General features: G+C 40.4%; 1 pseudogene across 1 annotated transcript; it reads right to left on the bottom strand.

Moving 5' to 3' along the window:
- Positions 1-223: 223 nt before the first annotated feature.
- On the bottom strand, positions 224-1,407 carry LOC306650495 (growth arrest-specific protein 7-like; annotated as a pseudogene). The gene has a single exon. The product of its transcript is annotated as a growth arrest-specific protein 7-like (transcript).
- Positions 1,408-17,898: the final 16,491 nt, after the last annotated feature.

Genomic DNA, 17,898 nt, shown 5'->3' with positions numbered 1-17,898 from the left:
CAATGAGAAAAATAGAGGGCTGTAAAGGACTCTAGGTGCAGGCTGGGCTGATGGCGCCTTCTGTTCATGAGTCTGATCCTGACATTGGCTTGGAGGCAGAGGTGACCCTCCCCTGATCTTCCGAAGCCCCTAAGGAGATAAAGGGACCAGTTGGAGCATTCAGGAACCCAAGGGCACAAGTGTGTGATGGCCACCCCTATGGAACTCAGCAGGGACCACAAAGTTCCAGTCTCAGTTTGTTCTCAGAGCAACAAGCATGGCATGGGGTTTGGGGGCTTCAGTCTTGGAGACAAGGGCAGGGTTGCAGGTCTGTCTTCTTGGCCTGGGAATATTTGGGATCCCCCAGCTGGGCCATCCAGATCACCCTTCTGGAATGGCCAGCTCTCCCCTCTCTCCTCAGTGGACAGGAGAGTGGGTAGGAGGGCAGCTTTACCCAGCAGGAGACACCATCTCCTCTCTGTGGGACACCCAGCCCCTCTCCTGGGCAGGACCCCCGGGGCCACACAGGCGTGTCTAGATCTCCATGTCCACAGGGCAAATGTTGCCCATTTTGTGCTCTCTGACCACAGCTCTCTATCTTTGGCCAGGTACACTTTTCAAAGTAGTTGGTCCACAGGCTCAACTGTGCTTTGGTTGAACATGTCCATCGCGTGCCGCAGCTGTGTGTACTGGCACAAATGTTGCCAGATCATCTCCACCCTCTCCACTTCCAGACGCTCCAGCTCCAAAGTGGTGGTTACCATCTCTTCAAACCACTTGGACTTGGGCCTGGTTGTAGAGGTCCACCCAGCACATGAGGTCATCACCAGTCTGTGTGGACTTCCCCAGTGCCTTCTTGATGTCCTCCTCCATTTTGTTGCTCAGCTTGATCTCCAGCTGCTGGGTCTTCATCTCCAGGTCTCTCTGCCGCTCTGTGAGGGCTTTCTGGGCCTTCTCCACCGATGCATCGCGGCTGGCGAGATGCTTGAGGAGGTCAGCGATATGGTGGTCACACTTTTTCATGTCTTTCTTGAAGTTCTCACGAAAGTTCATTAGGGGCTTCTCTACCTTGCTGTGCAGCTTGGCGGAGAACTTGAGATGAACTTCTGCTTCATCTGCCAGGCTCTTCTTCACCTGAGCCCATGCTTCTCCCAGGGAGCCTTCCTCTTGTGCAGCCAACGAGTTCTGAGAGAGCTTAGCCAAGTTCTTTGCATATTCTTCTTCAATCTTTATCCTCTCTCGGACGAATTCAGACATTTCTTTCTATTTTTGTTTGCCCTTCAGTTGCTTTTGGAGCAGTTCGAACCCCGCCACAGTGCCATCTTTCTTACCAGCCCAGAAGTACTCACAGTAGCTCCACTCAGTCGGCTTCAGCAGCTGCTGTTCAGGCATTGTGTCTGGGTGAGGGAACGTCACGCAATTTATCATCTTCTGTGTGGTCACCTTTATTTTCAAAATTATATATTCTTTCTTCATTGCCTGAAGAAATGGTACCACAAAGTGGTTCCTCTGTTGGTGCTACTTTCCATTGAATTTTTATTTTGGTTTATTGATTCTTTCATTTCAAAGATTTCTTCTAGATTTCTTCTCAGGATCCTTATCTCTTTCTTTAAGATATCTTCCCTCTCGGATTTTACTCTTTATATCCTTCTTAAAGTCGTGAAGCAGTTTTATTAAGTATATTCTGAACTCCTTCTCTGACATTTCTTCTACTGGTTTGTCAATGGAGTCTATAATTGGAGCATCCTGGTTTGTTTGGAATGTTTTATTCCCTTTTTTTTTTTTTCATTTTGTTTGTGTGTCTTCCCATTTAGCCATAGGGATCTGAGGTAGTACAGTTTCTACCCTGTAGTTTATAGTGTCCCTGAAGGTTTCCAGTACCTCACAAATCTGGGTTTGGGTTTCGAAGGCTCCACCATGCAATAGTCCCAAGATGGCTCCTGGATGGCAAGCGACCGAACAGCTCCAGTGGAGAGCAAAGGATAAGGAAATAGGCCCCAGGGAGGAACCTCCTCAACAAAAGACTTTTATTGAACTAAAAATAGGTGGGAACTTCTCGATCTGCTAAATCTGCAGCAAAGCTTAAACAAACTACATTCTATCACATATAAGCTACCACTGTTTATATAAAAAAAATGCTGCCAATTAAACTATGGTAAAAGAACTTTCTCTTAAAAACTACAAATAGTATAAAGATGTTTGCTATTAACCACCAACCACCCACCCCAGAGGCAACTAAATACTCAGCTACATCCCTAGCCCTTTTTATTTTCAGCTACCTACTTGTTCTTAAACTTTCCCAAATAATGATATTTTTAGTTGTCTTTTCATGGGATGTTGACTTAATTGCACTGTCTTTAAAGAATGTGACTTATAAAATGATTATTGTTTAATGTTTGTGTGGACTTTCACTTGTCCTTGGTTAATCTTACCTAGTGTTTTATTGATGGCCTTCAGAAGGTGAATTCAGTAATCAACTTATTTGTATTCATATTTTCTGTTGCCTTACTGATTCTTTTTTGTCAGCTCTGTGAATTACCAAGAGAACTATGCCAAAGCTGGAGGCTCTGTGTTAACTTGCCACTTGCTTAGATGTAGTCAAGAGAAGACATCACTAGGCCATACTCTTCCCTGTTTCTAATAACACTGACCTTCCTGCAGGTTTGACTGATTGCAGGTTTGCAATCTCAACACTGCAATTTTGTTCAGTTAGCATTCAGGCCCAGAGCTACGGAATAGGCCTCCATGGAGCCAGCCTCTAAAACTGTGAGCCAAAATGAACTTTTCCTCCTCTGATTGCTCTTGTTGGTTATTTTGGTCACAGTCACACACAAGCTAAAATATAGCTCAAAATATAAATTTTAACTAGACGTGTGGTGTATGACTGTAATCCCAGGAGCTTGGGAGGCTGAGACAGGAGGATAACAAGTTCAGAGCCAGCCTCAGCAACTCAGCAAGACCCTGTCTCAAAATAAAACATTTTAAATGGGGTGGGTGGTTAAGCACCCCTGGGTTTAATTCCTGGTAACACACACACACACACACACTTTAGTTTTAATAAAAGTTTGCGGGTGCACTAACTTCCAGCATGACATCTAGGTACAGAGAAATATAATTAACAAAACCATCTCCTCTGCCTTTGCATTCATTCCAAGGCCAAATGGCAACTGACTGCTTCTGCCATGTACATCTACCAGTTCAAAACTCCCTGAGAAAACAGAAATTCCTGGAACTGAGTCTCACTGGGTCAACTTGAATCATATGTTAATTTCTGAATAAAAGTAGAAACCAAAGGAATCAATACACTGATTTGCGGGAACTGAGTTGCAAATCCATGCCTGGACCCCAAGCAGGCCAACCCACCCACATGAAAAAAAGTGTGGGTCTGCTGCAACCAGTTCATACACATTCCAGATTAACCTATTACTATCACACTTAAATTATTTTAAAGACACATCTCCACTTTTGTGATTGTATAAGAAATTCTGCTTGTTGCCGACAATGCTGAACAGAAAAATAATGACAAACATTATTTCAATCACCTGTGATCTCAGATCACAAAGAAAACCATTTCTAAGAGTTGGATATTTTCTCCCTTAGTCATTTAAAGTAAAAGGGCATTTTTTTCTTTTGTTTCCTTTCAACTTGTGCATTTTCTTTTAAAAATTATTTTGCTTTATATGCATTAAATAAGGGATTTCTTTCCAATGTCTGAGAATAACAAGCATTTCCCCCCTCCAAGATCTAGGCTGGGAAGTCATCAAGATAATTTTTCCAAGGGAGGTAAATTCAGATTTATCACTAGATTCATTTAATTTCATTAAACAATCTTGGGGCTACTGGTGGAGAGAAACCCCATGATGTTGAAAGGAGGTCATTTTGCTAAGTGAGTTTGGGCTCCTCTCAGGGACCTGCTTAACACAGCTATGGTCCTGACACATTTGCTGCAGTCAGCGGTCAAGGATACTGAGTCAGGAGTCAGAGCAAACCTGTGCCTGAGGTTTGTTTCCAGCTAAAGTGAGCAAAAGAGATGCTTCCCTTCTTGGGATGTGATGGTGCTAATTGGTGTATATCTGTTTCAGCCATTCAAGTACTAGTTTTGACAAAACCAGTCCTTTTTTTAAATATTCTTTTAGTTGTTGATGGCCCTTTTATTTTATTTATTTATATGCAGTGCTAAGGATCAAACCCAGGACATCACACATGCCAGGCAGTCACTCTACCACTGAGCCACAACCCCAGCACAAAACCACTCTTTTTTTTTAATTGTAAACAAATGGGATACATGTTGTTTCTCTGTTTGTACATGGCGTAAAGGCATACCATTTGTGTAATCATAAATTTACATAGGGTAATGTTGTTTGATTCATTCTGTTATTTTTTCCCTTCCCCCGCACCCCTGCCATCCCTCTTTTCCCTCTATACAGTCCTTCCTTCCTCCATTCTTTCCCCCCTCCCTAACCCTAACCCTAAACCTAACCCTAACCCTAACGCTAACCCCTCCCACCCTCCATTATGTGTCATCATCTGCTTACCAGCAAGATCATTCGTCCTTTGGTTTTTTGAGATTGGCTTATCTCACTTAACATGATATTCTCCAATTTCATCCATTTGCCTGCAAATGCCATAATTTTATCATTCTTTACAGGTGAGTAATATTCCATTGTATATATATATATATATCACAGTTTCTTTATCCATTCATCATTTGAAGGACATCTAGGTTGGTTCCACAATCTGGCTATGGTGAATTGAGCAGCTATGAACATTGATATGTCTGTATCTATGTAGTATGCTGATTTTAAGTCCTTTGGGTATAGGATGAAGAGTGGGATAGCTGGGTCAAATGGTGGGTCCATTCCAAGTTTTCTGAGGAATCTCCACACTGCTTTCCAGAGTAGCTGCACTAATTTGCAGCCCCACCAGCAATGTATCAGTGTACCTTTTTCCCCACATCCTCGCCAACACCTATTGTTGCTTGTGTTCTTGATAATCGCCATTCTAATTGGGGTGAGATGGAATCTTAGTGTAGTCTTGATTTGCATTTCTCTTATTACTAAAGATGGTGAACATTTTTTTATATGTTTGTTGATTGATTGCAGATATTCTTCTGTGAAGCATCTGTTCATTTCCGTAGCCCATTTGTTGATTGAGTTATTTGTATTCTTCGTGTAGAGTTTTTTGAGTTCTCTATATATTCTGGAAATTAGTACTCTATCTGAAGTATGAGTGGCAAAAATTTTCTCCCACTCTGTAGGTTCTCTCTTCACATTACTGATAGTTTCCACATTATCTGAAATGAGGATGGATACTCCAGCTTTTTTCCTGTGTCCATGTGCATGGTATGTTTTTTTCCCATCCTTTCACCTTTAGTCTGTGGGTATCTCTTTTTATGAGATGAGTCTCTTGCAGGCAGCATATTGTTGGATTTTTCTTTTTAATCCAATCTGCCAGTCTATGTCTTTTGATTGATGAGTTCAGGCCATTAACATTCAGGGTTATTATTGTGATATGATTTGTATTCCCAGTCATTTGACTCATTTTTGTTTTTTGACATGATTTGGTTTCTCCTTTATTTGGCTATTCCTTTAAGCTAGTTCCTCCCGTTGCTGATTTGCATTGTTGTTTTTCATCTCTTCCTCATGAAATATTTTGCTAAGAATGTTCTGTAATGCCGGCTTTCTTTTTTGTAAATTCTTTTAGCTTTTGTTTATCATGGAAGGATTTTATTTCATCATCAAATCTGAAAGTAAGTTTTGCTGGGTATAAGATTCTTGGTTGGCATCCATTTTCTTTCAGGGCTTGGTAAATGTTGTTCTAGGCCTTTCTAGCTTTTAGGGTCTGGATTAAAAACTCTGCTGATATTCTTATTGGTTTCCCCCTAAATGTAATTTGATTCTTTTCTGTCACAACTTTTAAAATTCTGTCTTTATTTTGTATGTTAGGTATTTTCATAATAATGTGCCTTGGTGTGGGTCTGTTGTAATTTTGTATATTTGGAGTCCTATAAACCTCTTGTACCTGGTTTTCCATTTCATTCTTCAGATCTGGGAAATTTTTTGATATTATTTCATTGAATAGATTGTTCATTCCTTTGGTTTGTTTCTCTGTGCCTTCCTCAATCCCAATAATTCTTAAATTTGGCCTTTTCACGATATCCCATAATTCTTGTAGATTCTGTTCATGATTTCTTACCATCTTCTCTGTTTGGTCAATTTTGTTTTCAAGATTAAATATGTTGTCTTCAATGTCTGAGGTTCTGTCTTCCAGGTGTTCTATCCTATTGGTTATGCATTCCATGGAGTTTTCAACTTGGTTTATTGTCTCCTTCTTTTCAAGGATTTGTTTTTGTTTTTTTTTTTTTTTTTCAGTATCTCCCTTTATTAAAATGATCTCTTGCTTCCCGTATTTGCTCTTTTAACTGTTGATTGGTGCGATCATTTAATGCCTGCATTTGCTCTTTCATCTCCTCGTTTGCTTCCCTGATTGTTTTAATTATGTACATTCTGAACTCCTTTCTGACATTTCTTCTGCTGTGCTGTCATTGGGTTTTATTGATATAACATCTAGGTTTGTTTGGGACATTTTCTTCCCTTGTTTTCTCATATTGGTTAGATATCAGTGGGACTCTGAGATATTGCAGATTTACTCTATTGGCTTATAGTTTCCCTGTAGATTTCCAGTATATCACCTCCCAGCCTTCAGTAGCCTGAAGTCTTGGAGGAACCCTGATAATGCAGTGCTTCCAAAGAAAGCTGTCCCTAGCCCACTACTGGGTCCAGGGATGGGGGCTGGTTCTGTGTGGAAATCCTCTCACTGGGTGGTCGTACTCCTAGCAGCTGGCTATAGACAGGGCCTGCCCCCACCTGAGGGAGCCAGGCTGCTAGGGGAAAGCCTCTCCCTGTCCTGCCTTGGTCCTAGAAGCTGCCTGTGAGCCGGGGCCTGCTGCTGGGTCTGGGGCTTGGGGTTGACTCTGTGCAGAAAAGCTCTCACTAGGCTGGCCTGCTCCGAGGGGCTGGCTGTAGATCGCGCCTGCTGCCGGAGGGAGCAGGGCTGCTTGGGGAAGACTCTCGCTGCCCTGCTCTGCTCCAAGAAGCTGTCCCTGTCTGGGCCTGCCGCCCGGGCCAAGCTTCACCCAGTGGGAGAGACTCACCCCGCAGCTCTATGTTGGTCCGAGTCTCTCAATACCTCCCCTTCTTGAATCCTGAGTTCTGGAGCGACAGGAGATACAGTCACCCTCTAGTCTGCATCGTGGATCTCCCCACAAAACCAGTCTTAACAGTTCTCTTAAAGAAGGAGTGACACAAAATGTAATTTTTTCCCTTAGGGTTGTATACTTGTCTATTAGCAGCAAGGTTTTTGCTTCTTCCAGGAAACAATTTCAGTCATGCAAATGCAAGGCCTTCAAATATCTCCATAATCTCGGCACGCAAACATGTGGGGATAACCTTGCTGCTGTTAATGAATCAGTAGCTGATCTTGAGTGGGGCTGGGTCTAAGTGAATTATATTGAACTAGGAAGGAACACTGAACTGTGTAGGCAAAGCCACTAAAAGACTCTTGCTGTGTATGAGAAGTGTCTACTCTTGAAGGCCCAGGATCACCCCCAGAGATGGACAGAACTCTACCATGAGGGAGGATGGTGAAGGAGGTAAATGCGCAGCAGAGAAGATACTTTTACTTTACACCTGTCCAGGATACTGTGCTAGCATCTGAATGTCACCCTTTAGCCTTCTACTCCTCAGACAATATGGAGGGAAGTGACAGAGCAGTACTTTAAAGCTTGGGCTTTGAGGTTACTACAGAGGGAAATTTTTGTCTCAACTCTATCTTGCTTACCAATATGGTCTTGGGCAATGACCCAAATGATCTAAATCTCAGTTTCTTCATCTATGAAACAGGTGTTCTGTTAGGATTAACTTGTCACACAGCTTATATGGACATGACTGACATGCACAGCAAAGAACTTGGCTGAGTGCTTAGGTTTAGAAGAGACAATTATAAACTAGTTATGATAATTGTACGAGCCATAGAGTAGACAACCTCAGTCTCCAGGAGGTGAACTAGCTAGGTCTGGACATACCCCATGCCTCTGATTATTCTCAGTCCTCACAAAAGTGGAATCTGGTGTTGATGCCACATCTCCCCCTGGTCACACAGCCCACTGTTCTAAGACACCACAATCTGTCTCTGCTTTCATCATTCCAACATTAACCATGGTGTTTTAGTCAGGTTTTTTTTTTCTTGTTGTTGTTGTTGCTGTGACCAAAAGATCTGACAAGAACAACTTTAGAGAGAAAAAGTTTACTTGGAGCTCATGGTTTCAGAGGTCTCAGTCCATCGATGGTGAACTCTGCTGCTTTGGGCCCACAGTGAGGCAGAATATCTTGGCCAAAAGGTGTGGAGGAGGAAAGCAGTTTCAGACATCGCATTGGAAAGCAGAGAGAGAAAAAAAGCATGGGTGGAGGGGAATATGCCCCCCCCTCACCATGGACAAAAGATAAACCCCAAAGGCATACCCTCAGTGACCCACCTCCTCAGCCACACCCTACCTGCCTACAGTTGCCACCCACTTAATCAATACTAAGGAATGAATCCACTGATTAACAAATCATTTCACCTCTGAACTCCCTTGCATTATTCTTGTTCAAGGGCTTTTGGGGGACATCACATATCTAAATCATAACAAATGACTTTCAGCTCCATATTCTCTACAATGTCCATTAGTATGCTGCTCACATCCTCCAAGCTTATGAAAATGTTGGGCAGATGGAGCTCCACAGGGCATCTCTAGAGACCCACTTTCCTCTCAGACAATACCAAGTCTCACCACCTTATTTTACAAATGAGTAAACAGGTTCTTTTATAAACAGGTTAGATGTCTATATAATATTGCATGTCTAATGAGTCAATGTGAGAGGTTAAATGTCTAAATAATATTGCATGACTAATGAGCACACTTTCATTCAGATTTTTATGAAAGAAAACAATTTTAAAGTAAAGGAGGAAAAACATTAGTAAGCAATTCCCTGCTGGAAATAAAATTCTGGAACAGATATGAAAATGTGCAAATGACAGGATCTTTACGGATAGTCCTTAGTAAATTAAGACAACCTCCCAGTAGTAATTAAAAAGTACTAGGAGTTTCAAGAGAAAACAACCCTTACAATGTACTGCAGTCTATGGGTCTCTTCCCAGAGTGAAGTACCACTGGAGGAATCAGCATGAAATTGATCAGTATGTTCTTGCAATCAGGGTATAGAGACCACTTCTTCCCTGACCCTTCATAGACAGTTGCATGACAGATGATCTATGCAAGGAAGATCTCTTAGGAGAGGAATTAATGTGCATGGCCCATGAGCATTTCCACCATGACATTTGCATGACAGATGCATGACAATACATGAGAATACATGTTTAGTGACTTCTCATCCAGTGGGAAGAAAACTTGGGAAAAAGCTAACAAAGAACTGAGGACCAGTTGCCCTGTCTCTACTGTGAGGTAGAGTCCTGCTAATCAAATGGACCTGGTGGACACATGTGGGAGTCATGCATTCCCAAGGACCTTGTTAATAAACTATAAGTCTAACTCAAAATTAGTATTTTGTTATGAAAATATAGCAATAATTAACTAAAATAGGAATGATTTTCTTAGAGCATAGATCTGCAATCATTGTATATTTTCTGTATATTTTAGTGTTCTCTTTTTCTGAGGCAGGTGCAGAATGTTTGTTCAAATAACACTGGCTGACTGTGAATGGTTTATCAAATTCAATTTCCAGGCCAGGATTATTAAATCTATGGAGATACATACACATACACACACACACACACACGTAGGTGTATATATATGTAAATATATATTTATTTTGATTCACAGTACACTAATGGGGTTCAACTTTTCATTTCTCTGGTTGTACACGAAGTAAAGTCACAGCATTCGTGTAATCATACTCATACGTAGGGTAATGATGTCTGTCTCATTCCATTATCATTCCTTCCCCCCACCCCTCCCCTCCCCTCATTTCCCTGTACACAATCCATTCTTCCTTCATTCTTCCCTTACCACCTCCACACCACCCCTGGTTTTGTATTGTCATCCACTTATCAGAGAAAACATTTGGTCTTTGTTTTTTGGGGTTTGGCTTATCTCATTTAGCATCATATTCTCCAACTCCATCCATTTACCTGCAAATGCCATAATATTATTATTCTTTATGGCTGAGTAATATTCCATTGTGTATATACACTTTCTTTATCTATTCATCTGTTGAAGGGCATCTGGTTTTCACAATCTATTGTGAATTCAGCTGCTATAAACATTGATGTAGCTGCATCACTGTAGTATGCTGATTTTAAGTCCTTTGGGTATAAACCAAGGACTGGGATAGCTGAGTGGGTCCATTCTCAGTTTTCTGAGGAATCTCCACACTGCTTTCCAGAGTGGCTGTACCAATTTGTAATCCCACCAGCAATGTACAAGTCGACCTTTTTCCCCACATCCTCACCAACACCTATTGTTGATAATCGCCATTCTAGTTGGGGTGAGATAAAATCTTAGGGTAGTTTTGATTTGCATCTCTCTAATTACTAGAGATGTTGAACATTTTTTCATGTATCTGTTGGTTGCTTGTAAATCTTCTGTGAACTATCTGCTCAGTTCCTTAGTCCATTTATTGATTGGGTTATTTGTATTCTTGGTTTAAAGTTCTTTGAGTTCTTTGTAAATTCTGGAGATTAGTGCTCTATGTGAAGTGTGTGTGATAAAGATTTTCTCCCACACTGTCGGCTCTCTCTTCACATTTTTGATTATTTCCTTTGCTGAGAAGCTATTTAGTTTGAATCTATTCCATTTATTGATTCCTGCTTTTATTTCTTGGGCTTTGGGAGTCTAAATAGGGATAGTAGGAACATACCTCAACATTGTAAAGGATATCTACGCTAAGCCCACAGTTAACATTCTAAAGGGAGAAAAACTGGAAGCATTCCCTCTAAAAACTGGAAAAAAAATAGGGATGCCCTCTTTCACCACTGCTGTTCAACACTGTCTTTCAAACTCTAGCAGAGCAATGAGGCAGACCAAAGAAATTAAAGGGATACGAATAGGAAAAGAAGAACTCAAAACTATTACTATTTGCCAAAAACATGAATCTCTATTTAGAGGATCCAAGAAATTCCAGCAGAATGCTTCTAGAACTAAAAAATGAATTCAGCAAAGTAGCAGGATATAGAGTCCACACTCATAAATCTAATGCATTTCTATTCATAGGTGATGAATCTTCTGAAAGAGAAATTAGGAAAACTATCCCATTCACAATATCCCTAAAAAAATCAAAATAAAACACTTGGAATCAATCTAACAAAAGTGGTGAAACACCTCTACCATGAAAACTAAAGGAAGAAATTAAAGAAAACCTTAGAAGATGGAAAGATCTCCCATGTTCATGAATAGGCAGAATTAATACTGTCAAAATGGTCATATTACCAAAAGTGCTACACAGATTCAGTGCAATTCCAATTAAAATCCCAATGACATACCTCATAGAAACACAGAAAGCAAACATAAAATTCATTTGGAAAAAATAAATAAAGACCTAGAATAGCCAAAGCAATCCTGAGCAGGAAGAGTGAAGCAGGAGGTATCACAATACCAGACCTTCAACTATACTACAGAGCAATAGTTACAAAAATGGCATGGTATTGACACCAAAAAGACAGGTGGACCAATGGTACAGTATAGAGGTCACAGAGACAAACTCACATAAATATAGTTATCTCATACTAGACAAAGGTGCCAAAAACATACAATGGAGAAAAGATATGGTACTGCGAAAACTGGAAATCCATACACAGCAAAATGAAATTAAACCCCTCTCATCCTGCACAAAATTCAATTCAAAATGGATCCAAGGACCAAAGACACTGCACGAAAAAGAAGAAAAAGCAGGCCCAAATCTTCATCATGTTGGCTTAGGACCAGACTTCCTTAACAAGACTGGATGTATTTTTAAGTGTTAACAACAGTATCGTCACATATATAACAATGTTATTGTAAGCACTAATGTCATTTTAACACACTCGGTCACAATTTAGACATCATATCATTTATAGAATATGTGGTGCACATAAACCATAGTACAGTACACAGAAATCCAGCCAAGGAGAATTAATTCCTTCCACCTCAATGGCTCAGGTAGTGTACCTATAAGATAATAACAATGTATTTTATAATTTCTCTGGACAGAGAGCTTTAAAATTTCAAATTTCCATTAAAATATAATATAGGGATGTTTCTTATTTCAAATTTGGGGGCACTGAGAGCCTTTAAAAAAGTTTTGGTTTCAAACACTTTCATATGGCTCATTCCTATCTGCATAAGAAGTAACCCCACTCTAATGAGGATTTTGATTGAAAGCGATGTTATAAATCTGAGTGGCAGAGTGGTCTACAGAAAAGCATGAAGTACTGATCCGCAGAGGTGCTGCCCTGGGCGGATATAATTACCTGCTCCTCAATCCAACCCAGACAAGCTCAATATCTCAGGCACCCACCCACCTAAAGACCCCAAACGGCATGTCCCTCTGTTGAATGAGTCCCTTTCTATATTCTTCTTCCTAAGTTACTATTACAGATCATTCCACTGTCTCCCAAACATTTCCCTAAAATCTCATGACTGCACTTCAGACACCCTTTTTTGCTCCCCAAATGTTTCCCAGTGCTCAAGACCACAGGTTTAAGCTCCACTTTTTTAAGACTAATCACCCTCAGTTCACACCAATGTTACCCACACAAATGGCACTAAACCAAATTTGGGCTGATTGGTATACTGAATCAGACTGCCTGGCATACTGAATCATTACGAAAACTAATAAATATTTCAAATACTAAGTCTATATGTTTGGTGTTGTGTAGAACCAATTAATCCAGGTTCTGCAGAGTTGACAAATTTTCAGATATACTGTGAGCTGGTGTTATCACATGGAAATCAGCCATCTTGGAGATACTGATAAAACACAAATTAAATGATGTAAAAATATCCTCTCAAAAACTCCCATTATTTGATAAATATATAACAGTTTATCCCCTTTACAGAGAATAAGGTTAAAGACTGAAGTCTGACAGCTCAGGTGTGAATTCCAGTAGCCAAATACTAGTTATGTGATCATGTACAAGTTACAAAATCTAAGTTTCATTGTCCTTATTTGTCCTCTAGAGGTATTTAAGAAGCTAGGGTAGAAGTGAAAACAAAAATTAAGCATCCTTCACAGTGTAACATTCAATAAATGTCAACTGTTGTTGTTCTTGGTATTATTATTATTATTGTCACTACTATTGTTTTTTAGCTTAGATCAAATGGGGAACAATGACACTTGTAACTACAGCACTGCTAACTGAATATATTTTAGTGAGTTTAAATTTATATGCAGTTTTTCTTAAAAAAACAAAAAACAAAAGAACTCAGCAACACAAATTCCATGTACCATTTTGATAAAACAGCAAGAGATATTGAAAGAGTTGGAGCCAAGTTTGATATACAAAAAGGAGAAACAAAACAGACATAGATGCCAGTACCAAGATTCCCTAGCTGTGGTGCACAAGGTTGCTTAATCATTCAGGTAAAACTTTCTCCTGCATAAAATTATAACTCACTCATAGTATTATTAGGAAGACAACGTACACGATGTCAAAACCTGGCTGGCACAGCACCCAGCACAAGGTGGGGTCCCTGAGCAAAATTAGTTTCCTTCCCTCCATGTTTGTTCTTAGAAAAATAAAGAATGTCTATGTATCAGGTAAGCTTTGTGAACTTTTTTATAGAGTTCTGCCCTTTATTATTTTTCCTCAGGTCCTAATTTCAACTAAATTTGTTTTTCAGGACCAGGAGGTAGGTAAAATTTGAAACAAATGTGATCATTATTATTAATGACAAAGATCTCAATGTGGAAGACTGATGTTACCAATAAGAGAAAATTGGAAAGTCTGCAGGGTAGGCTGGCTTGGGGAAATGATGATGGATTTGGTTTCAGATACAGTAAACCTGGGCAAAGGCAGCCCTCTGATCCAAGTACCTGGAAATATACAGAAGGAATCAGGAGAAGACTAAGGGGTGAGAATGTGGATCTATGAAGGATCGCCAAAGAACAGATGAGTAAAAGAAGAGTAGGAGAAGTCAGGTGACGCGATGCCAGAGAACTGAAGCGGAGCCAAGTGAGTCGGATGGGAGGGTTAGGAAGGGGAAGCTGCTTAAGAGCAAATCAAAGGCATACATGCAGAATTCAGAGAACCACCAGGCTGGTAGTGTAGCTCAGTGGAACAGTGCTTGCCTAGCATGCATGAGGCCCGGGGTTGCAGCCCCAACCTGCCAAAAAAAAAAAAGAGGGAGACACTGAATGATAAGAGCAGGTACTTAGATTCTGTGTCTTGGCTGCACAGAAGACTGCCTGCGTGTCCACAGACACACACCTGTGAATCCAAGTAAACTGTCTTAGGACAGAACTCCAGGGCCTGGAATTTTAAGAAGCCATTGGCAAGCTTTTTCTGTAAAAGGTCAAATATTCTGTTTTAGGATTTGGAGGCTAGATTTCTTTTAACATCAACCCATTTCTTCCATTGTAGTGTAAAAGCAGCCATTAAAACAAACAGAAACAAATGGTTTGGGCTGTGGTGCAGTAAAACTTAATTACAAAAACAGGCAGCCAAGTGGACAGGATACGGTGGTTCTAGTTTGCTGAACCCTGTTTTTTTTTTTTTAAGCATTGAACTAGACAGGTTCTATGAAATCAGGACCACTTCTTTTCTCTAAATATCCCCAAGCTTCTAATAAGGTAATTACCACACCTTGTTATGTACTTTTCAAATGACACAGAGAAGTCATTTTCACTATAGTAAAAAGGTTAGGTAAATAACTTTAGATCAAAACCCAAGGCACACATGCCATTTCACCAGCAATGAAACTTCTGGCAAAAAAAAATCCAAAGAAAATGTCAGCAGAAATATGTAGAAGGACATGAGAAGTTTTCTGGTAACTGCGAAAACACCCAGTAGACAACTTCCCTGTGCAAGATGTCTTAAGAGTGTCCTGGGATCTAGAACACAATAAAAGACCAGAGACACCATAGTCACAACCATGCTGTCTGCAAGATCAAACGCTGGAATTAGAGACTCCTCTTGGTTTACACACTGTCCCAGCACATACATGCCTGCCAAGACAGCATTTTTGCCCCAAGTGAGCAGAGGTATTAATGCAAAAATACTCAATACTCAGCAAGAGCTAAGCTCATCATAGAGGTTTCCTTAATTAACAGACACTGCTCACGTTGTGATACCCCAATCAAAAATGGAAGGATAAAACACAACAGATTCTAGAGGAAATACGGTGTTTTTATAGGGGAAGATAATCTTGGCCCATGATAGGTCCCTTAGATCTCATTTCTGACTCAGAAGCAACTTGTCCTTGGGTAACTGGAGTTGAACATGAAGTATTTTTGCTTTACTGGCCCCCAGGTCTACCACAGATATTCTTGTCTTTGTTTAGATGCTGAGTTTATGGAAAGATTTCTACTTACCAATTTATTTCAGCTCATACTAATGAAGTTTCAAGTGTGGGATAATCTGCAAGCCCTTAGTCATCACTTTCAGGTTTACTGCTACTAAACTTTCAGTCTGAAGACATTCCGAGAGTCAATGTGCATGTTTTCTGCCAGTTTGCTGGTTGGATCTTCTGGATCTGAGAATTCAGCATCCTACCATTGGTTCATGGAATTCTTGTTCACCTAGACAAAGTAAGAGGTCTTTATTCCTTCCAGCTGACAAGATCAAACAATAATAAATGTGGAGAATCTGTGTTCTGACTGTCTAACCACCTTTCTCTTCCCTGATATGTGCAGCTAGCTGGGCAGCAGATTGTCTCTGGGCTCTTCAAGTGGGCCAGGCTGGATCTTAGTCCCCATTAGACCTCACAACAAGGCACTCAAAATGCTCATCAAACAGCTCATAAGACTAGATCCAGCACCTAGGGTCCTCTCCTTCAGACCCAGCCAACCCCAAGTTCCTCCGTCAATACTTCTTCCATAAAGGGGCAGCTCCAATCCCCAATTAAAACATACACACACACTCTCTCCCTCCCTCTCTCTAACATTCTCAGGAAACAAATGCTCTAAGCATGCAGAGATCCTGAAAGAGAGGTCCTGAAAAGTCACCAAGATGAAGGCAAACTTGTTCAATCTGCATCTTAGACTGGGTTCTCTGTCCCCATAACCACCATCTGAGTTACCTGAACAGAGTCTTGCATAGTTTATTGAATGAAAGAAGTTTTGGGGATAGATGGATGCAAGGATGGATAAATAGGACAGAGAGAAGGGGGAATATATAAAATGCCAGCCCATTCTATTCATTCCTAAGTTTTTCCTGACACATTAAAAATATCCAGGTCAATATACCATAGCAATATCCAAAACAGTTTCACAGGAACACAATTCCCATAATATGCTAGACATGTCCTTCAAATAGTTTCCAGTGTTTTGAAGGACATAAATTCTCTTTTCTTTGGGAGCCACCGTTGATATTAACACATTAATAGATCCTATAGGTAACTTCCTATTAAACTAAGTATAACCCAGTAATTCTCAAGTGCACATGTCCTTACAACCTTTCCTTCATATAACTTATTAATATCCTGAAATTAGTGTTCATCGGATTTATTTTTAAAACTGCTCATTTCCAGATTTTTTTCCACATTTATGGCAAATTTCTCTGGTGGCCCACTAAGAAAGTGATGGGGTGGGTAGATGATACATAAAAGGATGTTATGTTTCTTAAAGTGCATTGATATATATGACTATATGGCAAGAAAGTCAGTCGTTGACCCCTCAGTCTCCAAAAAAGTGAGCTCAGGCCCTGAAGCTCTTGCTGAAATCAAGTCCCCACTTAACCACACCTTCTCCAAAATCTCAAGGTCAGTGTAGTAGTCCTGGGTACTTTTTAGTCCTGGCCATGCTTATATCTGGTTCTGACATTGTGCATCTTTCAAACAAACTAAGAACTAATTGGTTTTTCAAATACTAATCAATACACAGTTTTATTTTTCTCCAACAATTCAAACCAAATACAGTGTGAAAATTATAGACAAAGTGCCTCGGTATGACTAGGGAGAAATCAATCTCAGACTCAGCAAAACTAGCTGGTATCTATGTTACTCTATTATCATTAGCATTTTCTCTTTCAAAAGTCAACTTTGCTTATGCATAACCACCTCTCAGGCCTTCATAGTAGGGACTACAGTCTTATGCTGTCCAAATAGCATTCACCTGCCCAAGGAATGTCATGCTCCCACTACAAGTCAGGCTTACTCAAAAAGCAAAACCAATGGACTTCATCCATGAGATACCTACAAGCCTATGAACAAGCTGGTATCCTGAAATTACACTGAGAGTCCATGGCTTGAGACAGACCGACCAAGACAGCTATCTGTGGTGCACAAGAATCAACTGGAAGTACCTTGGGAGGCTGAGGCAGGAGGATCACAAGTTTGAGGCCAGCCTCAGGAACTTAGTAAGACCCTAAGTGACTTAGTGAGAACCTGTCTCAAAATAAAAAGATCTGGGGATGTAGCTCAGCAATTAAGCATTCCTGGGATCAAGATCAAGCCTCAGGGGGCTGGGGAGATAGCTCAGTCGGTAGAGTGCTTGCCTTGCAAGCACAAGGCTTTGGGTTCAATCCCCAGCACCACAAAAAAAAAAAAAAAAAGATCAAGCCTCAGGTTAAAAACAACAACAACAAAATCCCTGCCTAGAAATGTCAACATCTCAATAGTTAATATTCAGTGACCTTCATTACTTAAGTGGGGTCTTATACAGGGAAATCAAAGCAGCCATTCATATACTTGTGAATGTCTGTGCTTCGGTTAGACATTTTAACTCT

Source organism: Sciurus vulgaris, assembly GCF_902686455.1.
Source record: "Sciurus vulgaris genome assembly, chromosome: 19".
Taxonomy (NCBI): domain Eukaryota; kingdom Metazoa; phylum Chordata; class Mammalia; order Rodentia; family Sciuridae; genus Sciurus; species Sciurus vulgaris.
Note: the sequence above shows the minus strand (reverse complement) of the source record. Positions and strands in the feature narration are given on the sequence as shown.